At 36.5% G+C, this 23404-nt stretch overlaps 1 long non-coding RNA gene across 4 annotated transcripts in view; it reads right to left on the bottom strand.

The window, feature by feature from the left end:
- Positions 1-23404, bottom strand: part of LOC115934313 (uncharacterized) — a 415675-nt gene that overhangs the window by 2044 nt on the left and 390227 nt on the right. For 2 of the 4 annotated variants that reach the window (XR_010133495.1, XR_010133494.1), the window contains 2 exons: positions 12863-12966; positions 11742-11895 (listed from right to left, as the gene is read on the bottom strand). This is a non-coding gene — a long non-coding RNA (uncharacterized lncRNA). Of the gene's footprint in view, positions 1-2896; positions 3288-9235; positions 11896-12862; positions 12967-23404 lie in introns of those variants that run through there. The other 2 variants (XR_010133496.1, XR_010133497.1) reach the window with 2 other exon arrangements.

Below are 23404 nucleotides of genomic sequence, written 5' to 3'. Positions count from 1 at the left end.
TTTGACAGCCTTGTTATGCAATCAGTGTATTGTACCTAATGTGGCCTGAGTGTTAACTTGTTAGCAATATTCTGTTGACCCTTCCAAAGATAGAAGAGGGGATAGAAAGGGAGAAAGAAAGAGAAAGAGAGAAAAACAGAGAGGGAATGAAAGAGGGAGAGGGACATACTAAAAAGCTTTTTTTTTTTAATTTGGGGAAAAATAGCCTTTTAATAATCCCAGTCAATTAGCATCGGTATACAAATTATTGGTTTAGTTTAAGAATAAATTGGTTATCTTAAGAAAGTCAATAAATAAAACATTTCATGCTGCAGAATTAGTCTTTTTATAATTAGGGTCACCCTAAGCCGAGAGTGAAGTCCATGACTGTGTCTTTTACAAGTCCTCCATATCTGCTGGCAACTCCCACATTGAGTATCCACTTTCCAGGTTCCTCGATCTTGTTTGAGTGAGAAGCCCATAGCTGACAGATAACTCATAAGTTCTCTTGCTTTGCTAACCTAGTTGTGTATAGTTTCTTCTCTAGCCTGTTTCACAATTTAGCTATTTTATTTAATTCATTCAAGTTCAGGCCTCCCATGTTTTCAAATTAATCTGATAAATTAGTCTGTGCTAATGGGTTGGGATTATGGCTAAAAGATTCTCAGTTTCTTTATGTAAAAAAGAAAGGCAGAATTTTTGAATTTTTATTTTTATCTTTCCATAAGTTATTGGGGTACAGGTGGTATTTGTAAGTTCTTTAGTGGTGATTTGTGAGATTTTGATGCACCCATCATCTGAGCAGTATAGACTGCACCATATTTGTAGTCTTTTATCCCTCGCCCCCCTCCCCCCAACCTTCCCCCAGAGTCTCCCAAGTCCATTGTATCATTCTTATGCCTTTGTGTCCTCATAGCTTAGCTCCCACTTATGGGTGAGAACATACAATGTTTGGTTTTCCATTCCTGAGTTACTTCACTTAGAATAATAATTTCCAATCTCATTTAAGTCACTGCTAATGCTGTTAATTCATTCCTTCTTATGGCTGAGTAGTAGTCCACCGTATATATATATACCAGTTTCTTATCCACTCATTGACTGATGGGCGTTTGGATTAGTTCCATGATTTTGCAATTGTGAATTGTGCTTCTATAAACATGCGTGTGTAAGTATCTTTTTTGTATAATGACTTCTTTTCCTCTGGGTAGATACCCAGTAGTAGGATTGCTGGATCGAGTGGTAGTTCTACTTTAAGTTCTTTAAAGAATCTCCACACTGTTTTCTACAGTGGCTGTACTAGTTTACATTCCTAACAGCAGTGTAGAGGTGTTCCCTGACCACCGCATCCACACCAACATCTACTGTTTTTTGATTTTTCGATTATGGCCATTCTTACGGTAGTAAGATGGTATCACATTGTGGTTTTGATTTGCATTTCCCTGATCATTAACGATGTTGAGCATTTTTTCATATGTTGGTTGGCCACTTGCATATTTTATTTTGAGAATTGTCTATTCCTGTCCTTAGCCCACTCTATCTACCTATCATAATGGTTTCAACCCAGCTAGACCAACAGATATTTTATAATTCTGCATTTATTGTTTGGAAATTAAATCTGTAGGTAACATAAACTACCTATGCATGTGATTTCAAATGCAATGTATTAACTATAATATAAAGAAAATAAGAAGAGTCATTTATATAAAACTAAACTTTTCTCTATGTAAAGCTCTGTACTCTAGAAGACATAGTGAAGTAGTCAGATGTTTGCACTTCTATGTGGAATCATGGTGACTAGAATATCTGTAAGTGTAGACTATTATGAGAAGTGCTGCTGGTAAACTCATTCTTCAAAATGGTGAACAACTTAAGTAGAGTTCATACAAAGCAGAATTCAATGTTTCCTTGATTTATGCAATGGTTGTTACCGCAGGCACACTCAAGTGTGACTCCCAATTAGTTATAGCTCTTTACAATCCCCTCCCCTTGAGTGTAGATGAAGCCTGTGGCTTGCTTCTAACCAATAGACTTGATGAGATATCAATCCAGTGATTATTGCACACCAGGTGGCAAAAATGAAGGGATTTAATACATGTCATTAGGGTTTCTCAAAGTTGATTTTGAGTTCATTAAGAAAGATGTGATCTTGACTTGACCTGGCCTCATCAGGCCAGCCCTTTAAATGAGAGTCTAGAGATCAGAGAGACTGGAAGCAGCAGAGTTATCTCTATTGCTGGCCTTGAAGAAGCAAGTTGCTATGAGTTCTACAGCTGCAAGGATATGAATTCCACCACCAACCACGTGAACTCAGAACAGAACCTAACCTTTAGATGAGGCCATATCTCTGGTCAATATCTTAACAGCAGCTATGTGAGACCTTGAGCAGAGGACTCAGCTAAGTGTGTCCAAACTAGTGGCCTGTGACCCATAAACTGTGAGATAATAAATAATATTTTTTAAGCTGCTAAGTGCATAGTGATATGTTACACAACAATAGAAAATAAGCAGTTACATTTTTCAAATAGTGAAAAAATAAAGCATACAAAACTCACTTCATGTATACATATGTAAAACACAGGTTGAGGTTCACAAGATTCCAATGTTTTCACCTGTAATAATATCCAGTGTTAGTCAGAACATGTGAGAATTCTTCCTTGTACAGACTATCCCTCTCACTGCAAGATGTCTGGCATTTCTGGACCCTAACCACTAACTGCCTGTAGCATCCCACCAATCACTATGTCAAAAGGAAAAAAAAGATTCTAAAACATTTCAAATTCCCACTTTGGAGGCTTTATTTCGTTAGGTAAGACTCAATGGCAGATAAAGATATTGAAAAGTCTTTATTACTGGAGCCAAAGTTCTGATTCTAAGATTTAAGCAAAGTTCTTCAATTTTGGGATGAGGGGAGATTAATAACAACTTTCAGAAACTGATAAACAGCATGAGATCCATTTCCCTAGAAGGTAAAATGCTCAGAAAAAACAACATCAAAGTTTTAGGTAAAATTGTAGGGTGTACTGGATTTCCTGAAGGACGTTATGGTTCCTTATGAATGCGTACTTCTTACTCTGAGGATGACAACGTCAGAGACGACTGAAGAAGGTAAGGCAATTTTTCCAAATGGTAAGCAATTTGGGAAAGCTTTTTTTTTTTTTTAAGTGAAGGACTTTAGAGTTTGTGTTCTTCAAACACTGTCTTCTAGGTTATTAAATCAGCAAGCCAGACACCAGATAATAAGACATCCTCTTTCTTGTTCGTTTGTTGCCCAAGAATGATTTGAGAAACTGAGGAAGCTTGAGTAGATTCTTGAAGATAACAAAAGAGTAATTACAGTCATTTCAGTTTTACCAAACATTTAATTAAAAACAGTTATAGAAAAACATGTGTTTCTTATCCTTCAGTTGTTTTATAATCAACAAGGAAAATGAGAAAGTAGCAACTCAAAAAATTAAGAGAGCAAGGACATTTTAAAGAAAGCATTCTAAGGTGCAAGGGAAAATCTTGGGTGCATAAAATGGAAAACAAAGGGTAAAACAATAAAAATCAACATTATTAACATTTTTAGGGACTTTCTGTTTCCATGGTCTATGACTGTTTTGTTGAATGTATATCCCTAATTTTTTCCTCATTTAAATGATCTGATTTTGACTGCCATGATATTGTTTGACCTTTTTATGAATCAGGACGTTTTCTGCCAGAAGTATTGCAATTTTTCCCAAAAAAAAAAATCAGTTGTGTTTACTTGGTTGATGATTTCTTTTCACCAGACAGAAGTTTATTTTGTTTGGATGGATGGTTTGCTTTGGTTCTCGTAGACACTTTCTCAATTCTGAGTTTATGTCACTTAAGAAGTCCTCTCTTGGTCTAAAATAATAAATAAAGTTATTATTATTTTTTCCTAGAATTTATGTGGGGTTTTTTAATGTTTAAATATTTGGTGTAAGGAGCGAGATAAAGACCCAAGTTTACTTAATTTTGTTCTAAATATTTAGTCACGTTGTTATAAATTAAATTTTCCTGTGTTTGGGACTGTTCCTAGATTGTGTTCTGTTGCTGTCTATTTATTCATAAGGACTAAAGAATTTTAATTTTTGTTGCTTTATTACATGTATTTTCAGAAACACTAAGGCTAGTTCCTCATTATTAATTTTCTTTTTCAGGATTCCTCAGAAGATTATTTTATGTTAATTCCTCCAGATGAGTTTTATATTATATTGTTAGTAGAAATAAGTTAATATCAAATTAATAATTGATATCATATTGGATTTCCAGATCAATTTAGGTACATTGATACCTTTACAATACTGATTCTTCTTTTCGAAGAATGTAGAGTATCTTTGTATTTTCTTCAGTCATCCTTTATGTTCCTCAGAAATGTTTTTATTCTTTCTTTATGTAGGTATTACACACCTTTTATGAAGTATATTTCTAGATATTTTGTGTTTGGAATTGGAATTGTAAAGAAAAAATTCTTTTCATTTATGTTTTCTAATAAGCTATTGTTTATATATGGAAAAAAATTTTCCTTATTAAATTTTTTAAAAAGAGCTGTGACTCTGAATTTTCCCAGCATCTAATTTTTTTCTAACTTTTTTTTTTTTTTTAAGTTTCAGGAGTACATATGCAGGTTGGCTCTATAGATAAATTGCATGTTGTATAGGTTTGGTGTACATATTATTTTGTAAACCAGGTGATACTCATAGTATCCAACAGGTAGTGTTTTGATCCTCAGCCTCCTCTCACCCTCCACACTCAAGTCTCTTTGTAGTCTCTAAGAACTTGTTTTATAAATCCAGGTGCTCGTGTATTGGATGCATATATATTTAGGATAGTTAAATCTTGTTGAATTGAAACATTTACCATCATGTAATGCCCTTCTTTGTCTTTTTTTATTGTTGTTGGTTTAAAGTCTGTTTTGTCTAAAATTAAAATAGCAACTCCTGCTTTTTGTTTTGTTTTGTTTTCTGTTTGCTTGTTAGATTTTTCTTCATTTCTTTACTTTGAACCTATGGGTGTCACTGCATGTGAGATGAGTGTCTTGAAGACTGCATAGCATTGGGTCATGTTTCTTTACCCAACTTGCTACTCTGTGCCATTTATTTGCAGCATTTAGCCCATTTACCTTCAAGGTTAATATTGATAGTGCAGATTTGATTCTGTCATGACGATGTTACCTGGTTATTATGCAGACCTGATTGTGCAGTTGCTTTATAATGTCAACGGTGTAGGTACCTAACTGTGTTTTTGTGGAGGCCAATAATGGTCTTTCATTTCCATGTTTAGCACTCCATTAAGGATCTCTTGTAAAATAGGTCTGGTGGTAATGAATTCCTTAGCATTTGCTTGTCTGAAAAGAATTTTACTTCTCTTTCTCTTATAAAGCTTAGTTTGGCTGGATATGAATTATTAGTTGGAGTTTCTTTTGTTTAAGCATGCTAAATATAGGCTGTAATCTCTTTTGGCTTGTATGGTTTATGCTAAAAGGTCCATTGTTAGTCTGATGGGCTTCCCTTTGTAGGTGACCTGCCCCTTCTCTCTAGCTGCCTTTAACATTTCTTCTTTCATTTTGACCTTGGAGAATCTGAAGACTGTGTGTCTTGGGGTTGGTCATCTTGTATAGTATCTCACAGGGGTTCTCTGCACTTCCTGTATTTGAATATTGGCCTCTCTAGTGAGGTTGGGGAAATTTTCATTGATATCCTCAAATATGTTTTTCAAGTTGCTTGCTTTCTCTCCATCTTTCAGGGATACCAGTGAGTCTTAGATTTGCTTTTCTATATAGTCTCATATTTCTCAGAGATGTTGTTCATTCTTTTTTATTTTTTCTTAATTTTTATCTGACTGATTTAGTTCAGAGAAGCAGGCTTTGAGCTCTGAGAATCATTCCTGAGCTTGGTGTGTTCTGCTGTTAATATTTGCAAATTGTATTATGAAATTCTTGTAGTGTGTTTCCAGCTCTATCACATCAGTTTGATTCTTTCTTAAAATGGCTATTTTGTCTTTCAGCTCCTATATCATTTTATTGTACTCCTTAGATTCTTTGGATTGGGTTTCAACTTTCTCCTAAGTCTCAATAATCTCCATTCCTATCCATATTCTGAATTCTGTCATTCCAGCAATTTTAGCTGGGTTAAGAACCACTGCTAGGAAACTAGTGTGGTAATTTTCAGGAAAGAAGACACTCTAGCTTTTTGAGTTTCTAGGGTTCTTGCACTCATTCATTCTCATCTGTGTAGGCTAATGTTCCTTCAACTGTGGAGTAATTTTAGTATGGTCTTTGTTGACTTTGCTTCTGGATGTTTTTGGAAGGACAAGGTTTTGTGCTGGAACTTTATTTGTAGGTGAATTCTTGTTCTTGGCTTCATGGGATGAGGGAATAATATTAGCAAAGTAATCTGGAGGCTGATTTTTTGGCTGTGATCCAGTAAATGGTGCTTAGGTGCACCAGCCAATAGGTAAGCTGCTGCTCAGCCACTTGGCTCCTCTGTATTTCCTCATGTTTGTAGCCATGCTCCCACTCAGTGCTCTGAGAGTGTGGCCTCCTCTCCCACTCAAGTGCGGCCTCCTCTCCCACTCGAGTGCTGGCTGCAGATTTTGGCTTGGCATTCCTGGGCTACACACGACAGTCCTAAGGTAAGCTCAGGTTTTATGTTCCCTTCCTAGCTTGCAGGCAGAGGAGAGGGAAACTTGGCAGTGTTAACAGCAGAGGGCCTTTCACTTATCTCCTGGTGTTCCACCCCAGAGAAATGCAGAGCCACTACCAATCAGATCAATCAGCCTTGGGTGGAGTGACTATACTGTGGCCCAAGCTATAGGACCCTGCCTGGTGACAAGCAGGGGAGGTGGGGGCTCACAGGGAAGACAGATTGGTCTCTTCTCCTTCTTAGGATGGCTGTGGTGGGATGGAGGTGTGAGTAAAGCTATCAGAGTTTTTGCTCCTTCCCCAGCCCAAGGGCAGCAAGGGCAGTACCAGCACAGTGGCAGTGGCAGAGAGGCCTTCACTTGGCTCCGTGAGATTCACCCAAGAAACACAGAGCTGCTATCAATGGGAGTGTTCACCTAGGGGCTGTGGAGTGGCTGCACTCCTGACCCAAGCTGCGGGCTCTGCCTGATGAAGAGTAGGGAGTCAGAGACTCACAGGGAAGAGAGACTGAACTCCTCTGTGTATGGCGGCTGTGGCATGCTGGAGGCATAAGTAAAGATCTCAGGCTCTTTATTCTTTCCCCAGTTTAGGTCAGCAAGGGTAGAACTGCTGCAGTGGTAGTGGCAGAGGGGCTGTCTGTTGTCTCTGGAAGCTCTACTCCAGGGAAATACAGAGCCACTACCAGTGGGAATGCTCAGTCGTGGGTGAAGTGGCTGCTCTGCAGTTCTCATCTGGGGGCCCTATCTGGTGAAGAGTAGTGGGTGGGGGTTCACAGAGAAGAGGGCCTGGGCTTCTCTCTGTATGGTGGCTGTGGTGTGCTGGAGGTAGCAGTGACAGGACCAGGCCCTTTGTTCTTTCCCCAGCCCGTGAGTGGTAATGATGGTACCACTGCAGCTGCAATGGCCAAGGGGCTGTGGTTTATCTCTGGGATTTCCTCCCCAAAGAAACACAGAGCTGCCACCAACTCAAGTGTTCAGGATGGGATAGGGTGGTTGTGCTGGGGGCCTGCTCACTGAGGGGCAGGGACTCATGTGGAAAAGTTTGGCCACTTCTCTGTAAGGCAGCTGCTCTGTGCTGGGGGCCTGAATTAGTCCTTAATCACTTCAGTCCCTCCGGAGCCTGAGGGCAGTAGGGGCAGGAGCTGCAGAGCAGCATAACTGACAGGTCTGCCCACTCCCTCTGGGAGCTTCACCCCGGGGAAGTGCCAGGCTGCTACCAGCCAGTGAGCTCAGGCAGGGCTGACCTGGCCATGCTAGAGTCCTGGGCCCTTGTCCAGTGAGGTGCAGTGGAGGTGAGGCCTGTAGTCAATTCACTCCTCAGTCTTGTGGATTCAGCCCCTATCCTGGACATATGCAAGGGACTTTGGCCTCCCCCATTGCCAAAGCTGCAGGTGCTGGTGCCGGGTACCTAGGGATCCAAGGCCCCTGAGATTCCACATGAGCCTGAGCAGCAGCTCTGCCCAGACTCCTCTAAGTAGCTCTCAGTCAGTGTGGAGGCCCCAGTGGGTGACATCATGGGGGAATCTCCTGAGACTATGGTTACAAAGGTCTGTGGCAGAAGTTGTGTCCGGGGCAGGGAGGGGGTGTCTCACCCACTCAGAGTTTCCCCACAGTGGGGAGTCTTCCCCTGACGCCATGCCAGTCCCAGTTGGGTAGCTGTCCTGACTCACTCTTCTTTGTTCTCCGTGGATTGCCTTACTTCCTTTAAGAATCCCAATGTGTCCACGTGGACCATCCAGTAGAGGAGCTAGTGTTTATGCACTACTCTCTCCTCTCCATGAGAGCAGTGCACACTAGCCACTTCTAGTCAGCTGCCTTGGCCCCCTCTCCCCTAATTTTTTAAATTAATTCTTTTAGATTTTCTGGGTTAACAATTTAATCTTAGAATCTGGACTTCATGCATATATATCTTACATCTTATACTCTTTTTTTCTTCTGCTTTTTTCTAATTGTATTGCCAAGTATCATCACACAAGTTAAAATATGCTCTTTAGTGAATGAACACTAAGCAAAATGTTAGCTTTCCTTTGAGGCAAAACTGTTTTTAGTATGTTAAAACCATGTCCATACACTCTTATTATATTACATTTAAATCGGGTTGTCAATAAGCTAATATTTACTAATAAATGTTAATAAAAATGATACTTTTTACATCTACTGAAATGTTTTCTTTCGCTTCTGTTCTATTGATATGATGTACTATAAGTTGTAAACACTTGCTGTGGAAACAGTTGTGTTTTAATAATATACATGTGAAGTTTAAATGAGAATATTTTAATTACTTGTCATTTAATAATTATTATGTTATACCATAAAGCTAATTCATGAAAATGTCAGTTATAAAGTCTGCCAACACAGGCAGCTTCAGCACTGTGTACTCATCTGACTGTAAGTTCAAACAGCCCAGAACCTTCCATGTCACTTTCAGCTACCTGTTTGTGTCTCCAATCCCTTGGCTGCATATTTCCTTGTCTCAATAGCAGATTCAAAATAAATAATAATTAGTGAAGTGAAAATGAAAAAAAAACTTTGAATTACTTCAATTATGTCATTCTATGTGAACACTTAGTATTTTTGTTTAAAAATTAAAACACCAAAACTAATATTTGTTAGTACAAATGAATAAAATTTTTACTGAGTTTTAATGTCTTTCCACTTTGTTCATTTTAATTGCTATGTGTTTGCTTTTTTAACAACTTTATTGAGGTACAATTTGCACAGCAAAAGAATCATCCATTTTAAGAATACAATGATTTTTCACAAATTTAGAGTTGTGAAACCATCACCACAACCTAGTTTTAGAGCATTTCCACCAGCCCTAAAAGATCTCTTGTGCCCTTCTTCAATCAATCTTCATTCCTACCCCCAGCCAGGGGCAATCATTGATCTGCATTCCAACTCTACAGATTTGCCTTTTTTGGACTTTTCAAATAAGGGGAATTATACACTATGTAATATTTTGCAACTGACTTCTTTCACTTGGCATGATGTTTTTGAGGTTTATCCATGATATGGATAAACCATGTCTTATTGCCAAATAATATTCCACATATAGATACACCACATTTGTTAATTCCTTTACCAATTGATGGGCATTAAACTGTTTTCACTTTTTGACTATTAGTAAAAAGGCTGCTATGAAGATTGGTGCACAGGTCTTTGAATGGACATATGTTTTCATTTATTCTTGCATAAATACTTCATAGTGAAATTGCTGTGTCAGATGGTAAATTCATGGTTAACTTTTTAATAAACTATCTTGTTTTTAAAATAATAAACAAATCATAATAATAAAATGTTACATCAGGGCTATGACCCAGTTGCCTAAATTTTAGCCTTTATAGACATTTTGCTTCTCTTATAATTCATTTATTAATTACCAATTATATAGATGACTTATTATATCAGACTGTAACCAAAAGTTCAAAGTTTCAATTGCTATGTAGCTATCAAAATTATTGAATTAATTGTACTTTGTTCTCTTTATACCATTCTAATTACTTTGTTTATTTATTTTTCCTTCTATTTTTTCTTTTTTCATTCTTGTTTTATTTATTTTTGTTTTAATTGGTTTGTTTTAAATTTGTTTTATATTTCTAAGCTATATGATTATATGTATAAAGCATAATTTAAAAATCTATCCATTACTATTATTTATTTCATTTTATGAAATTTACTAAAATAATTTTCTAGAATAAAGGGAAGATATTTAAAAATGATTTACTTCAGGTGTCAAATGCATTAGGTATACCAATAAAATTTGATAACTACAAGAAACCAACAGCCCTTTAAGTAACTGTTTGGTGATCAAAAGTAATTTGTCTCATGGTGCCTCTTCTACTCTGCACAGACAATGAGCACTGCCAATTTCTTTTAATAAAAGAAAAAAAAATAGAGAACTGTTAGGAGTCATACCAAACATTTTCGTGGAGGAAAAAACAGCATATTATTAAAAAATGGGAGAAAAAAACTAGTGTGTGAGAGGAAATGTAAGATTAACTAGAATTTGGTAGAAGTCACTGCCCAGTCACTAGGAGTATGGTCAGTCAGCATATAGCTCCCCAAGTTGGTCCCAAATGGCCATCTTCAACTGTAGAGATCTAGTTAAGATCACAGCCATGTGGGAGTGGCCACTGTGGTGACTGAGCAAGGCGGGAATATCAAGAACTGATTTTCAGCCCTGCAGAGGACAAAAACTCAGCCATTTGGGCCCAAAATGGGACCCTGGCTCTGTATGTCAGTATTCACTCCAGAGCACCCTGCCATTTTGGTGCATCACAGTTGTACTTCCTTTGCCCCATCCTACTTCTGCCACCTTCCTTTCACAGTAATTGATCCAGACACCGGAATCTGAACTAAACAGGGTGTGTAAGTGGGAGGAGCACTACATAAAAATGACTGGACACTGCCTTGCTGTAGCAGTTAGCAGAAAATGGAGATATTTAGGTTAAATTCAAAGATGGTCAAGTTGAAAGACCTAACATACAATCTGATTTAATAGTAAAGGTGAGTGATACTTTTTGCCGTAGTCTAGATCTCTCTGAATTTGATCTTTACTACAAGTATAGTTACTTTGTTTAACTGAAGAATCTTATAAAATCTCTGCTTTTTCAATAATTGTTAAAGTTGATTGCATACTGCAGTGGGTCAGATGCAATCCTTGGTTATTGGACTTTCTCCATTTTCTTTAGCCTCTGTTGGAAAGTTGGTAATTGTTCATAGGAAGTTTTTATGAGCCAGACCTGGAAATAACAATATCACTTCTATTCACATTATATTCCTAAGAAATCAATCACATGGCCACAGGCAGAGGAAACAAAAATATAGGTTAGCTGAATATCTAAGAGGGAGATGAAATGAGATTTGTGAGCAGCTGGCTAGTCTCTTTCAAGGATATCAAGCAAATAAAATGCCTTGAACCATGCTGACAATTTTCCCCCAAAGCAGCAGATATCTTCTTTAGAAGCTCGCAGGAAGCAGGACAAGTAGTAAGCCAGTCAGAATTGGGACATTTGCTTTTGAAGGGTTCAAGGCACAAAACAAAACCCCAAAGAATCTCTTCTTTGAAAACATGAACAGCTGGTACAGGAAGATATTGTCACACTGGATCTGCTTACCTGCAGGGCAAGTTTGCCAAATAAGCAAAATAAACCATGCAGGGATGAAGCTCCGATTTGGGTCTTGCTCACTCCACACTCCCATCAGGTTGCTGGGCTTCTGAGAAAGCACCTAATCTTCTCACTTGTGATCTTCAAAGAGGAAGCCTCATCGCTATTTCGACAGATGAATCAGAAAAAAAAAAATCTATGACTCTTTTTTCAATGAGGAATTCAAGGCAAAAAAGAATAAAGTTTTAAAAGTAAAATTTACCAAAAAAATTTATTAAGCAAGAAGCACAGAAAGAATTACTTTTCAAAATGACTTACCAGAGAAAATATTTTAAAACGTATTGTATTGGTTACTTATTGCTACATAACAAATCACTCCAATAAGTGTAAACTTTTCTTACTGCTCATGCATCTGTGAATCTACTAGAATCTGATTGACATAGGCTTGGCTCAACTGGGAAGCTCTTTTTGTCACTGCATGTCTATTAATTACCTAGGGTGGCTCTGCTGACCAGCAGGCTACCCATGGTTATGTTATTTCCATGATCAGCCAGAAAGAAAAGAAAACAAGCAAGAACATGTGAAGTCTTCCAGGCTTGCACTTAGAATACAAACTGTGACTTTTGCTCATGTGTCATCAGCCAAAGCAAGTCATATAGCCAAGCCCAGAGACAAGATGAAATGAGTACATGCCATCTGTGATGACGAGGCCATAGCAAGGGAACAGACGCAAGAAGAGGTGAAGAAATGAGGAAAATAATGCAATAAACCACAATTTATTTTAACAAAATTTAAGTAACAACTTCAAAACAAAAGACAGACATGATAAAGAGATTGTCTTCTTTCTTTTTTCATCAGGGTACAACCAGATGTAGGTGTTTTACAATTTATATGTAACCTGGACTCAGTTCAAAAATTCGTTTCTATCAATGCGTCTTTTCTGTGTGAGATCAGTATGTTCAAAGTGATAAGAAAAAAGAAGAATGGGCAAACAGGAAAAAATTTAAATGGAGCTGAACATGAAAAAATCCTATAATTATAAATTTTACAAAATCAATTTAAAATTAATTTTAACAATACAGAGAAAACCTATTAATATAGAAGATTGAGTCAGATATCTGGTGACCCACCTTGATGCACTTTGCCAGGTTCCAGAAGAAAGAAAATAAAACAGCAACACAGAAAGTATTAAATTGGAGGACAGCACACAGAGATCCAAATTTGATCAATAATTCTGAAAAATAGAACAGAAAATATACTGAAAAAAAGTATTAATAGAAAAAAATTTGAATTGAATCTAAAGATTTAAAGAGGTTACATATGAAGAGTAAAAATCAACCCAGATATACCCTGTTGAGAAGTGAAAGACAACCAGCCTAAAGGTGGGAAAAAAATGTAACCTAGCACGGCAGAACAATTACACTGAGGCAGGACCTCTTCTGCACCACACCAAATGCCAGAACATGGGAAAAACAGCTACAAATGCATCAGGGGAACAAATTTTAAGCCAGATGCTCTATGTTCACTGAAGTTTTGTTTCATGTGTAACAGTAACTGAAAGAATATTATCTATTTATTTGTCCTGAAAAAAAATCAAAAAAGTATTCTATTAAGGTTTATCTGTACATATAAAAGGGGAAATTACAGCATAAGAACAGTAGAAGTGAGTCTCAGAAAATATGTAAATATAGCATTGAGTATAAGGAAATTGTTTAACAATATTGTATCAGAAAGTACATTTTAACACTATTTGAAAGAAAAGTAAATTAATCCTCACATAGTAATAAACTAATACTTTAAGAAGCTGGGTAAGAAATTGTAGATTGTGTATTTTTAAAATAATACGATGGGAAAGAACAAAATAAGTTTGTGACACAAAATTGTAACTTACGAATCTTCAAGCTGAATAATAATAAAATACAGGATCATGTAATCAAAAACTAGTTTTTTCAAAAAAAAAGAAAACAACAGTAGGAGGATACTTTCATAGCTCTCTGTCCCTGTTATATCAAGCAAAACAAAAACGAAGAAAGATATGGGTAGTGAATCAGTTAGAATGCCTTGGCCAATAATAGAAAACAGAATTCAGAAGTTTAAAAATTGGGAAAAATATTTATTTCCTTTTTCCTTTTTTTATTTTTAATGTTTTTGGTCTTTAATAAGAGGAAGTTGGATGAAAGGCTGTGCCTTTGTGATATCAGAAAAGACCTACATATCTTTAATCATCTGCTCAGTAATTTTCCCTATGACTAACTCCCTTCCTGGTTATAAGATTAAAATCACACTCTTCATCCACACATGCAGACATGGCAAAGTCCTTGGGAAGGAAGTGGATAATTAACTCCTTATTTCTCTCCCTGTGTGTCTCTGTCTCTCTCTCTCTCTCTGAATGAAAAAACATTTTATACTCAATATCTCTCCAGCAGATTTCCCCTGGATTTATGTTGGTCACTCCATCAGCAGAAACAATTTACTATTAAACAATAATCAATTAGGTAAGCATTCTGCTAATGAAGATTGAAAAATAAGCTTAAGGAAAGCTAAAAACGAATAAGTATGAAATAAGAAAATATTAATTTTTGAAACAATAGAATTAATAAATAATTTTCATAGATATTTTGCTAGAAATTAAACCAATAACAGACAAACTTTTAGTGTAATAAATAATGTATAAATATACAAAATTAGAAATAAAGGTGGAGATATTACCACGGTTTTAGAGCATTTTTTAAAAAAATAAGATACTTAGCAAAATACATAAAATGAACATACAGGAAAAAAAATACAGCTTTCTATTTTATTAACAATTGCCAGTTAAAAAGCACAAGGCAAATGTTCCAGAGCAACGAGAACTCTCAGAAACTGCGGTGAAAAGTGGAAAAGGATGCAGTCACTTTGGAAATCTGGGAATCTATAGTGAAACTAAGCATATGGGTCCCCAGCAATTCCACTCCTATATATAGGTTTTCTATATATAAGAAAACCCTAAAGACTCCACCAAAAAACTGCTAGAATTAAAAAATGAATTCAGTAAATCTTTACTACTTATCAGAGAAATACAAATTAAAACCATAATGAGATATTACCTTACACTTGTTAGAACGGCTATTATCAAAAAGAGGAAAGATAACAAGAGTTGGTGAGGATGTGGGGAAAAGGAAACATTTTCATACTGTTGATAGGAATATGAATTAAGATAGTCATTACATAAAACAGTATGGAGATTCCTCAAAAAATTACTTGATCCAGCAATTTTATATATATACATATGTATGTGTGTGTATGTATATGTGTATATATATATATACACACATATATATACACATATATACAAATATATATACAAATATATATACACATATATGTACACATATATACACATATATGTACACATATATATATATACACACATATATATATCTCCAAAGGAAATGAAATTAGTATTTCAAAGACATATCTACACTCTCATATTCACTGCAGCATTATCACAATAGCCAAGATATGGAATCAACCTAAGTGTCCATCAACAGATAATTAGATAAGGGAAATATAGTATATATACACAGTGGAATACCATTTAGTCTAAAAAAAAAAAGACAAAGAAGAAGAAAGTCCTGTCATTTCAACAACGTGGGTGAACCTGGAAGACATTATGCCAAGTGAAATAAGCCAGGCACAGAAAGACAAATACACATGATCTCACTTATCTGTATGCTACGGTTTGAATATGTCCTCCAGAAAACATGTGCTGGAAGCTTAATCCCCCAGTGCAACAACGTTTGGCAGTGGGGCCTAATAAGAAGTGTTTAGATAATGAAGGCTACATTCTCATGAATGGATTAAAACCAATGATAAAAGGGCTTGGGGCTGTAAATTTAATCTCTGGCTGTCTCTCTCTCACTCTCTTTGTCTTTCTGCCATGGATGATGCAGCAAGAAGTCCTTCACCAGATTCAGCCCCTCGATCCTGAACTTTCCAGCCTGTAGAATCATGAGCCAAATAAACTTCTATTGTTTATAAATTTCCCAGTGTGCAGTATTCTATCATAGTAAGAAAATGTGGAATCAAACCAGGCCAAGTGCAGTGGCTCGCACCTGTAATCTCAGCACTTTGGGAGGCCAAGAGAGGAGGATGACTTGAGCCTAGGAGATTGAGACCAGCCTGGGCAACATGGCAAAACCCCATCTGTAAAAAAAACCCCATGAAAAAAAATTTTCAAGCCAAATGTGGTGGCATGCACCTGTAATCTCAGCTACACGGTGGCTGAAGGGGAAGGATCACCTGAGCACAGGAGGTCAAGGCTGCAGTGAGCTTAGATCACACCACTTGCTTCAGTCTCGGTGACAGAGTGAGACCCTGTCTCAAAATAGAATAAAATTAAATTAAAATTAAAAAGTGTATTTTGTAGGAAGAGAGTAGAATGGCAGTTACCAGAGGTTGGGGGAGGGGGGAGATGGGCAGATGTTAGTCAAAGAATACAAAGTTTGTTAGATAGGAGGAATAAGTTTAAGAGATACATCATACAACATGATGACTGTAGTTATTAACAATGTGTTGTATTCTGAAGAATTGCTGAAAGATTTGATTATCACAAAAAATGACAATTATGTGAGGTAATGCATATGTTAATTAGCTCTAGTAATCATTTCACAATGCATACATATTTCAAAACATGTTGTACACAATAAATATATACAATCTTTACTTTTCAATTAAAACTAGATTAATTAATTATTTAAAATATACAAATATAGGCCTGGTACGGTGGCTCATGCTCATAATCCCAGCACTTTGGGAGGCTGAGGCAGGCAGATCTCAGGAGTTTGAGACCAGCCTGGGCAACACGATAAAACCCTGTTTCTATTAAAAATAATAATAATAAAAGAAATATAAAAAAATAAAATATATGAATATATGTATCAAGTAACCTGAGTCTAGACACCAAGATTGTTTTAATCTTTGGAAAGGGCTGATGGAAGAGAGACTGGACTCAGCTTAGTGTGGGCTAACCTGGACACAATTATTTGCCACCTGTGGTTTTTATTAGACCAGCTAACTCAAAAACATCGTAGTCTTGGACTACTGCAAGGTTGCCTTATAAGAAGCAGAAAGGCAGAGCATGTTTCCTTGAGTGGGATGAGGTTCCTACAACTATCCCAGATACATACCCTCACCCCAAAGGAAGACCTATCAATATAAGAGAATGAAATTCCTGTTGTCAAAAATCCTGGAAAGATATCAATCTTATGACAGAAAATGAAGATCTAAGCAGCAAATCTTAAACTGAAAAAGAACTTAAACTAGTTTGGCCTATAGACAGTCGAAATAGTCTCAGATATGGGAGGTGAGCAGCCCTTCTCACCTACCATACAGGAGACAGTGTGGTAGCACTCCTGTATGGGAGACAGTGTTACAGGGAGACAGTGTGGTTAGCAAGACATGGATCTGAGCCTGGCCAATAGCTGTGAGTAATGCTCTTGATGTAGCTTCTGTCCACTATTCCTTAACCTTCCATAAACCCTGTTAAAAATTACAGCTGGTCTCATTGTGTGGGAAATTACAGAAAACGGGACTATCCCAATGGATAGCAATGTTTCTTTCTCCAAGATCAAGGTGATGATCACTCTGGTGACTAATGATGGAAGACAGCTTTCCAAGAAAAATGCCAGATTCACAAGTGGGAATAGTCTTCTCCCTAAAAAACAGCAAGGCAAGACGCAGAAGCACAGCAGCCTGAGAGTTTGTTTTTGAGCACAGATTAAGGCACAACCTGAGGAATTCTCATATCTACCTAGGGAATGTTTTGTGGGCATTAACATCTGACAATAAAGCTGGTATGTGTGTAAGTAATACTAACTCATATTAGACACAAAGAAGAAAGATAAGAGGGAAGGAGAGGAGGTGGCAAGGAGGAAGAAGAGGAGGGGAGAGAGAAAGAAAGGTGTCTATCTATCTTTACCAACCTACTCCACCCTTTGTAATCTTTCTTCTCATTTGTGAATGTTTCTCTGTGTTTTCTTTCCTGTCCTCAAATGAATGCCAGCCTGGATATTTCCGAATGAAATATGACTTATTCTGCAGTCAGGTTTACCACCCTGCTCTTTCAATTTATAAGTGAGAAACACAGATCTATTTAGAATGGGATGACATGATCACTACACCCTAAGGTCATTATCCTTTTTCGAAGAGGCAGTTTTGATATGAACAAGTTTGTAAAGCAAAACACAGATACTTTCATCTGCCAGATCCAATGTAGTAATTTAATAGCCATGAGATTATTTAAATAAGTAAAGTCTGTAGAAATATTATAAAGCCACTAGTTTCAGCATTTACTTAGAAAGTAACATTGACTTTGACAGAAACAATGATCTGGGATTTGTTTGAAAATTATTTTGTTCTCATTCCTGGGAAAAAGTTTTGCTCAGTCCCTGTGATAAGCGATAAGAAAGGCATACAGAGCAATGATAATTTACTAGTTATTCCACAAGTATACCGTGCTTATTTCTGCGTAGAGATGTATGCTTATATTTTTCCTTCTCTACTAGACAGACCCTTTTCTTTAAAGGAAATCTCATGTCCCAGCACTTCCATGACTAAATTCTTTCTGAATACTTCAACCTTAGCTGAGCTTTTTCTGTTCTGAACACCACACAATACTTAGACCATACCATAGAGAATTTAATTATATACGCTTTCATGCTGTGTTTATTGTTCATACGAGTTTGTTATCACTTCCCTCACTGTTATTAAATGGCCTGTAATGGCAATGCTCAGTTCTTAACAAGTCTTCATTAACCTATGTGGAGCATAAGCTTATATGCTATTATGAAAATTAAGTGCTATTTTTAAATATACATATATGTATGTATGTATATTTAATCCAGAATTCCAAGGTATCTATTTCATTGTTAAAATTTTTGAAAAGTTGTCATAGGCAACAACATAGTCACTGGATCAGCACCACTTCCCAAAACAACGGTAGTGATAATAATGACAGCCACCATTTATTGAGAGCTCACTATGTTGCATACTGCTCTAGTGCCTCATATAGATTAGCTCATTCTGTTCTCACAACAACCCATGAGTTGGTTACTATTATTATTTTTGTTACTAGTCACATCTACTTGGAAATTCGTATCATAACCGGGTAGGTTTTTAATTAATTTATAATGATAAGTAACTGCAACATGAACTGGAATACCTCAATGTCTATACAGCATCCTCTTTCTCTAGGCAGAGAGCAACATAAACTGACCTGACCTTCCTAAATGGAAAGCCAGAAAATGACAAGTGACTATCATCAAATCAAAACAAAGGCAGTTTTAAAATCTAACACTAAATAACAACAGGAGAAGATGCTCTGAGATATCTAACTCACAGTAGAGAAAGTTTTGCCAATGAGAGTAGAATATTCAAAGTCCTTTTCTGTATTCCCCTGTTTTATCTCCACATTAGGAGTGACTTTCCCATTCAATATTTATTATCAATCAATAATTTATGAGGAGTGGGTAATAAATAGAAAAAGAAGGATAAATGGCCCTATGTAATATTTAAAATAAAAAGTAACACAAAGCAACATTTTTAAAATTGAAATAGCATTATAGAAAAAGATAGTATCAAGATGCTGATGCTAAACAGAATATGTTTAGAAAAAAACTATAAAGAAGTATTACTAACCCTTTGTCACATGGCAGAGCACGGCATAGCATAGAGAAAAGCAAGCAAACAAGCACACAAAACACAAGGTGTGGCATGTTAATTAAAAGCATGGAGTCTTAAAGCTAGGCTGCTTAGATTCAAACTGCAGCTCCGTCACTGGCTAGCTACAAGACCTGGAACAAGTTACTTAACTTCTCTGGGCCTCTGTTTCCTCATTTATAAAATGGGAATCATTATAGTGCCTCCTTTTAGCATTGCTATGGGAATTCAATGTATATGTTTTTAGAACAATACCTGGAACAGAGTAAGCTACCTATTGTTTAAATTGTCTCACCTTTTTAAAATTTAGCCAGATTTTTATTTTTTAAAAATTTTATCATACCTATCAACCTCCTATTATGAAAATCACAAGGATTCTAGGCTTTTTAAGAATAATGTGTATTATGAGTTAGAGCCAAATTATTTCCCACAGAAGTACATTTCTCAACTTATGATAGAAACAAATGAGAGAGTGTAGTCTAACATAGGCATAGTCAGTTTACACATATCTTTTTTTCAGTAACTCCTCTAATAAAAAACAAAGATTTAACCTAGAGCAAGAAGCAACTAAGTCACTGGGGTGTCATGTGATGGTTCCCAAATATGAAATCGTTAGGCTGATGCCAATCCAGAAGTTTTCCCCTGTGCATATACAAATAAGAATTGTTTCTTATTTGGAATCTTAAGGACAATGTAATGAGTTTTCATAAGGCTAAACACATTCAATTATATTAGTATATAAACAAATTTAAAAATAAGTATATTCAGGGCCAGGCACAGTGGCTCCCGCCTGTAATCCCAGCACTTTGGAAGGCCGAGGCAGGTGGATCACCTGAGGTCAGAAGTTCGAGACCAGCCCAGCCAACTTGGTGAAACCCAGTCTCTACTAAAAATACAAAAATCAGTCCTGTGTGGTGGCAGACACCTGTAGTCCCAGCTACTCAGGAGGCTGAGGCACAAGAATCACTTGAATCTGGGAGGTGGAGGTTGCAGTGAGCTGAGATCACACCACCGCACTCCAGCCTGGGCAACAAAGTGAGACTCAGTCTCAAAACAAACAAACAAACAAAACTAATTATATTCATTTTATTCTGAGGTTATATGTGTTGCTTTTTAGAAATATCCTGACTCAGGCCCATAAATGATTCCAACATTGGAAATTATAAAGACCTTTGGAATAGAAAATTATGGGAACAAAACAAGGGGCAAGGACAATAGAAAGGGCATATGGTTTGGTCATCATACAAGGCTGGGTTCAAATCCCAACTCTATTTCTTACTTTTGGGATAATCTTGGATTAATAATTTAATAGCTTTGATCGTTAATTTTATAAATCTAGCTTGTTAGTGACTACCTCAGAGTTTTTGTGAGGATTATGTGAAATTGTATTTTAAATGCACTTAACATAAGTCTGTCATAGTATCCACTTAACCAACCAAGGCTATTATGTTCTAGTCTTGGTTGGGTGAAAGCAGTAGTAGCAAAGACAGTAGTGTAAACAGTCATGCTGTTTTTACTATTGCTGTGGGAAAAAGGCAAAACCTTTTTATTGCCAGTCACATGTAGAATTCCAGAAACAAAAACTGCATATAGCAAACTTTCTCAGTAATGTGCTTCTCTTTGTCTGTTGGTGCTATGGCCAATCACTGCTGCAAACAAGAATGCATCGTGACTTCTGATTAACTCTTTCCAAATCAATTGAACTCCTATCAGGAGATTAAGCTAACTCATATGTGATTAAGCTAAAACATATGTGAGGTTGGTTTCTGCTCTCAGCGCAGTTTTAAACTGTTAAACCCATACCAGCTGTTTCTATAAACCAGCAATTCTAATCATCCAGTATCACTCCTCAAAGAACGTTAGATTATAGAAGAAATGTGATCAACCAACACAAATTTTACATTTTCAGCAGATTTATTTCAATTTCTAATCAAACTCAATCCCAGCTTCTTCCCTGACAAGGAAGGGAAGAAGATTTAAGGTAAAGAAAATTGAGCTCGGAGAGTTTAACAGATGAAGAGTGTATGCTGACAACCCCAAACCATCTCCTTTGTTCTAGTTATATCCAATAAAACTCCTCAAAATGATTGCCCCATCATCTCTATCGTTTACACAATTTTTGAAACCATCCGCCCCTCAGTTCAAAACATAAACATGATGGAAAATCAAGAAAATACAACTTATAAATTCCTTGAGATGTCTTACAAAGAAAAAATAATTTATTCGATTCTAGAGAAGAAAACGATAATGTATACTGTATTGTAAGACTTCCTCCAAACATAATAATCCTAAGACTTAGATAACACTTACTATATCAGAGCACTCATTATCAAGACCTTCACATGTGTTAATGTATTTAAAGTACATGATAGAGGCCAGGTGCGGTGGCTTACACCTGTAATCCCAGCACTTTGGGAGGCTGAGGCAGGTGGATCACCCGAGAACAAGAGTTCGAGACCAGCCTGGCCAACATGGTGAAACCCCATCTCTACTAAAAATACAAAAAAAAAATTAGCCAGGCGTGGTGGCAGGCACCTGTAATCCCAGCTACTGGGGAGGCTGAGGCAGGAGAATCACTTGAACCCAGGAGGCAAAGGTTGCAGTGAGCCGAGATCTTGCTATTGTACTCCAGCCTGGGTGACAAGAGCGAAACCCTGTCTCAAAAAAAATTAAAAATAAAGTACACAATAAATCTAAGAGACAGGTGATATTACTATACATACTTTTCAGGTGAGAAAACTGACTCACAGGAAGATAAGTACCTTGAGATGCTAAGTGTCAAAGCCAAGATTTAAATCCCAGTTTGTCTCCTCGACTGCTCACTGTTTACTTTATAATGATTTGAAAATAATAAAATCAGGAATGCCATTCAGAGATGATCTTAATATAAAAGATACCCAAGTGTTTATAAATCTGATTTTTTTATATCAACAAGGTGGCTAAGACTATCACAGAATGATCATCACACCAACACATGTTGCAAATAAAACCACTCTTTAATAAAGTAATTTGAACCCATCTTCTTAAAATTTCAACTTTTTGTCTCATTCTTTCTTTTCCTTTCACTCTATTCTTTCTAGACTTTTACAAGGGGGTCTTCAAGTGTCTGTTTCAAATCTCTTCTATGTTCCTACTCTTAATTATCTTCTTGGATTTGGTGATTTTCAATTTCTGTTGATGTAATTGTTGTGTTCTTTTCTTCTGAATATTTTATTAGTTGACTCATTTCAGTTTATTTCTTAGTCTTTTCTATGTTTTTTTTTTCAATTTTCTCCCTCTCACAAACTGCTTAGTTAACTCCCTTTTACTGATGAATATTAGAATATTTAAATGAATAATCTGGGTCATCATTCCTGAAAATGTAGACATTAAAAGAAGAAAAGATACTCTATTTGCCACTTTCCTTCTTCACTCCAACCCCAGTTGCAGCCCTCACCCCAGTTAAGAAATGCTTGGATTAGAGATTCACCTAGCTTTTGAAGTGCAAATAATGGAAAAAAGAAAATATTTTCTGTATTGCATCGTTAACTACGACGTTAGCCTGAATATTTGATGATATCTGGCTAATACATGCACTTGACTCAGTTTTAAAATACCCAAGTTAAATATATGCAATATTCAAGGAAAAATTAATCAAGAGAACTTTTCAATTCCAAAGTAGGGGCCACATCTCTAATATGTAGATCACATGAATATGGACATGCCTCAGTGAGGAAATGCCAGATCTTTCCTTATAATATAAAGTGACATTGTGCAAATGCATTCACTGATTTTCATCTGTTGAATTCATTATCTTACATAATGGCCTTTCCAGGTAAATCAGCAGAGGGACCTAAAATTGCATAAATTTGCTTACCAAGTTGTAAATGTGCCAGAATAGCTGTTTTTTAGGTATCTGAGTGGACCCAAAAGCTGAATGCTCACTTTTGTTAGTAAGTAATAAAATATTCATGGCTGGACCTCATTCTGGTAAG

The sequence above is a fragment of the Gorilla gorilla genome, chromosome 3 (assembly GCF_029281585.2).
Source record: "Gorilla gorilla gorilla isolate KB3781 chromosome 3, NHGRI_mGorGor1-v2.1_pri, whole genome shotgun sequence".
NCBI lineage: Eukaryota > Metazoa > Chordata > Mammalia > Primates > Hominidae > Gorilla > Gorilla gorilla.
Note: the sequence above shows the minus strand (reverse complement) of the source record. Positions and strands in the feature narration are given on the sequence as shown.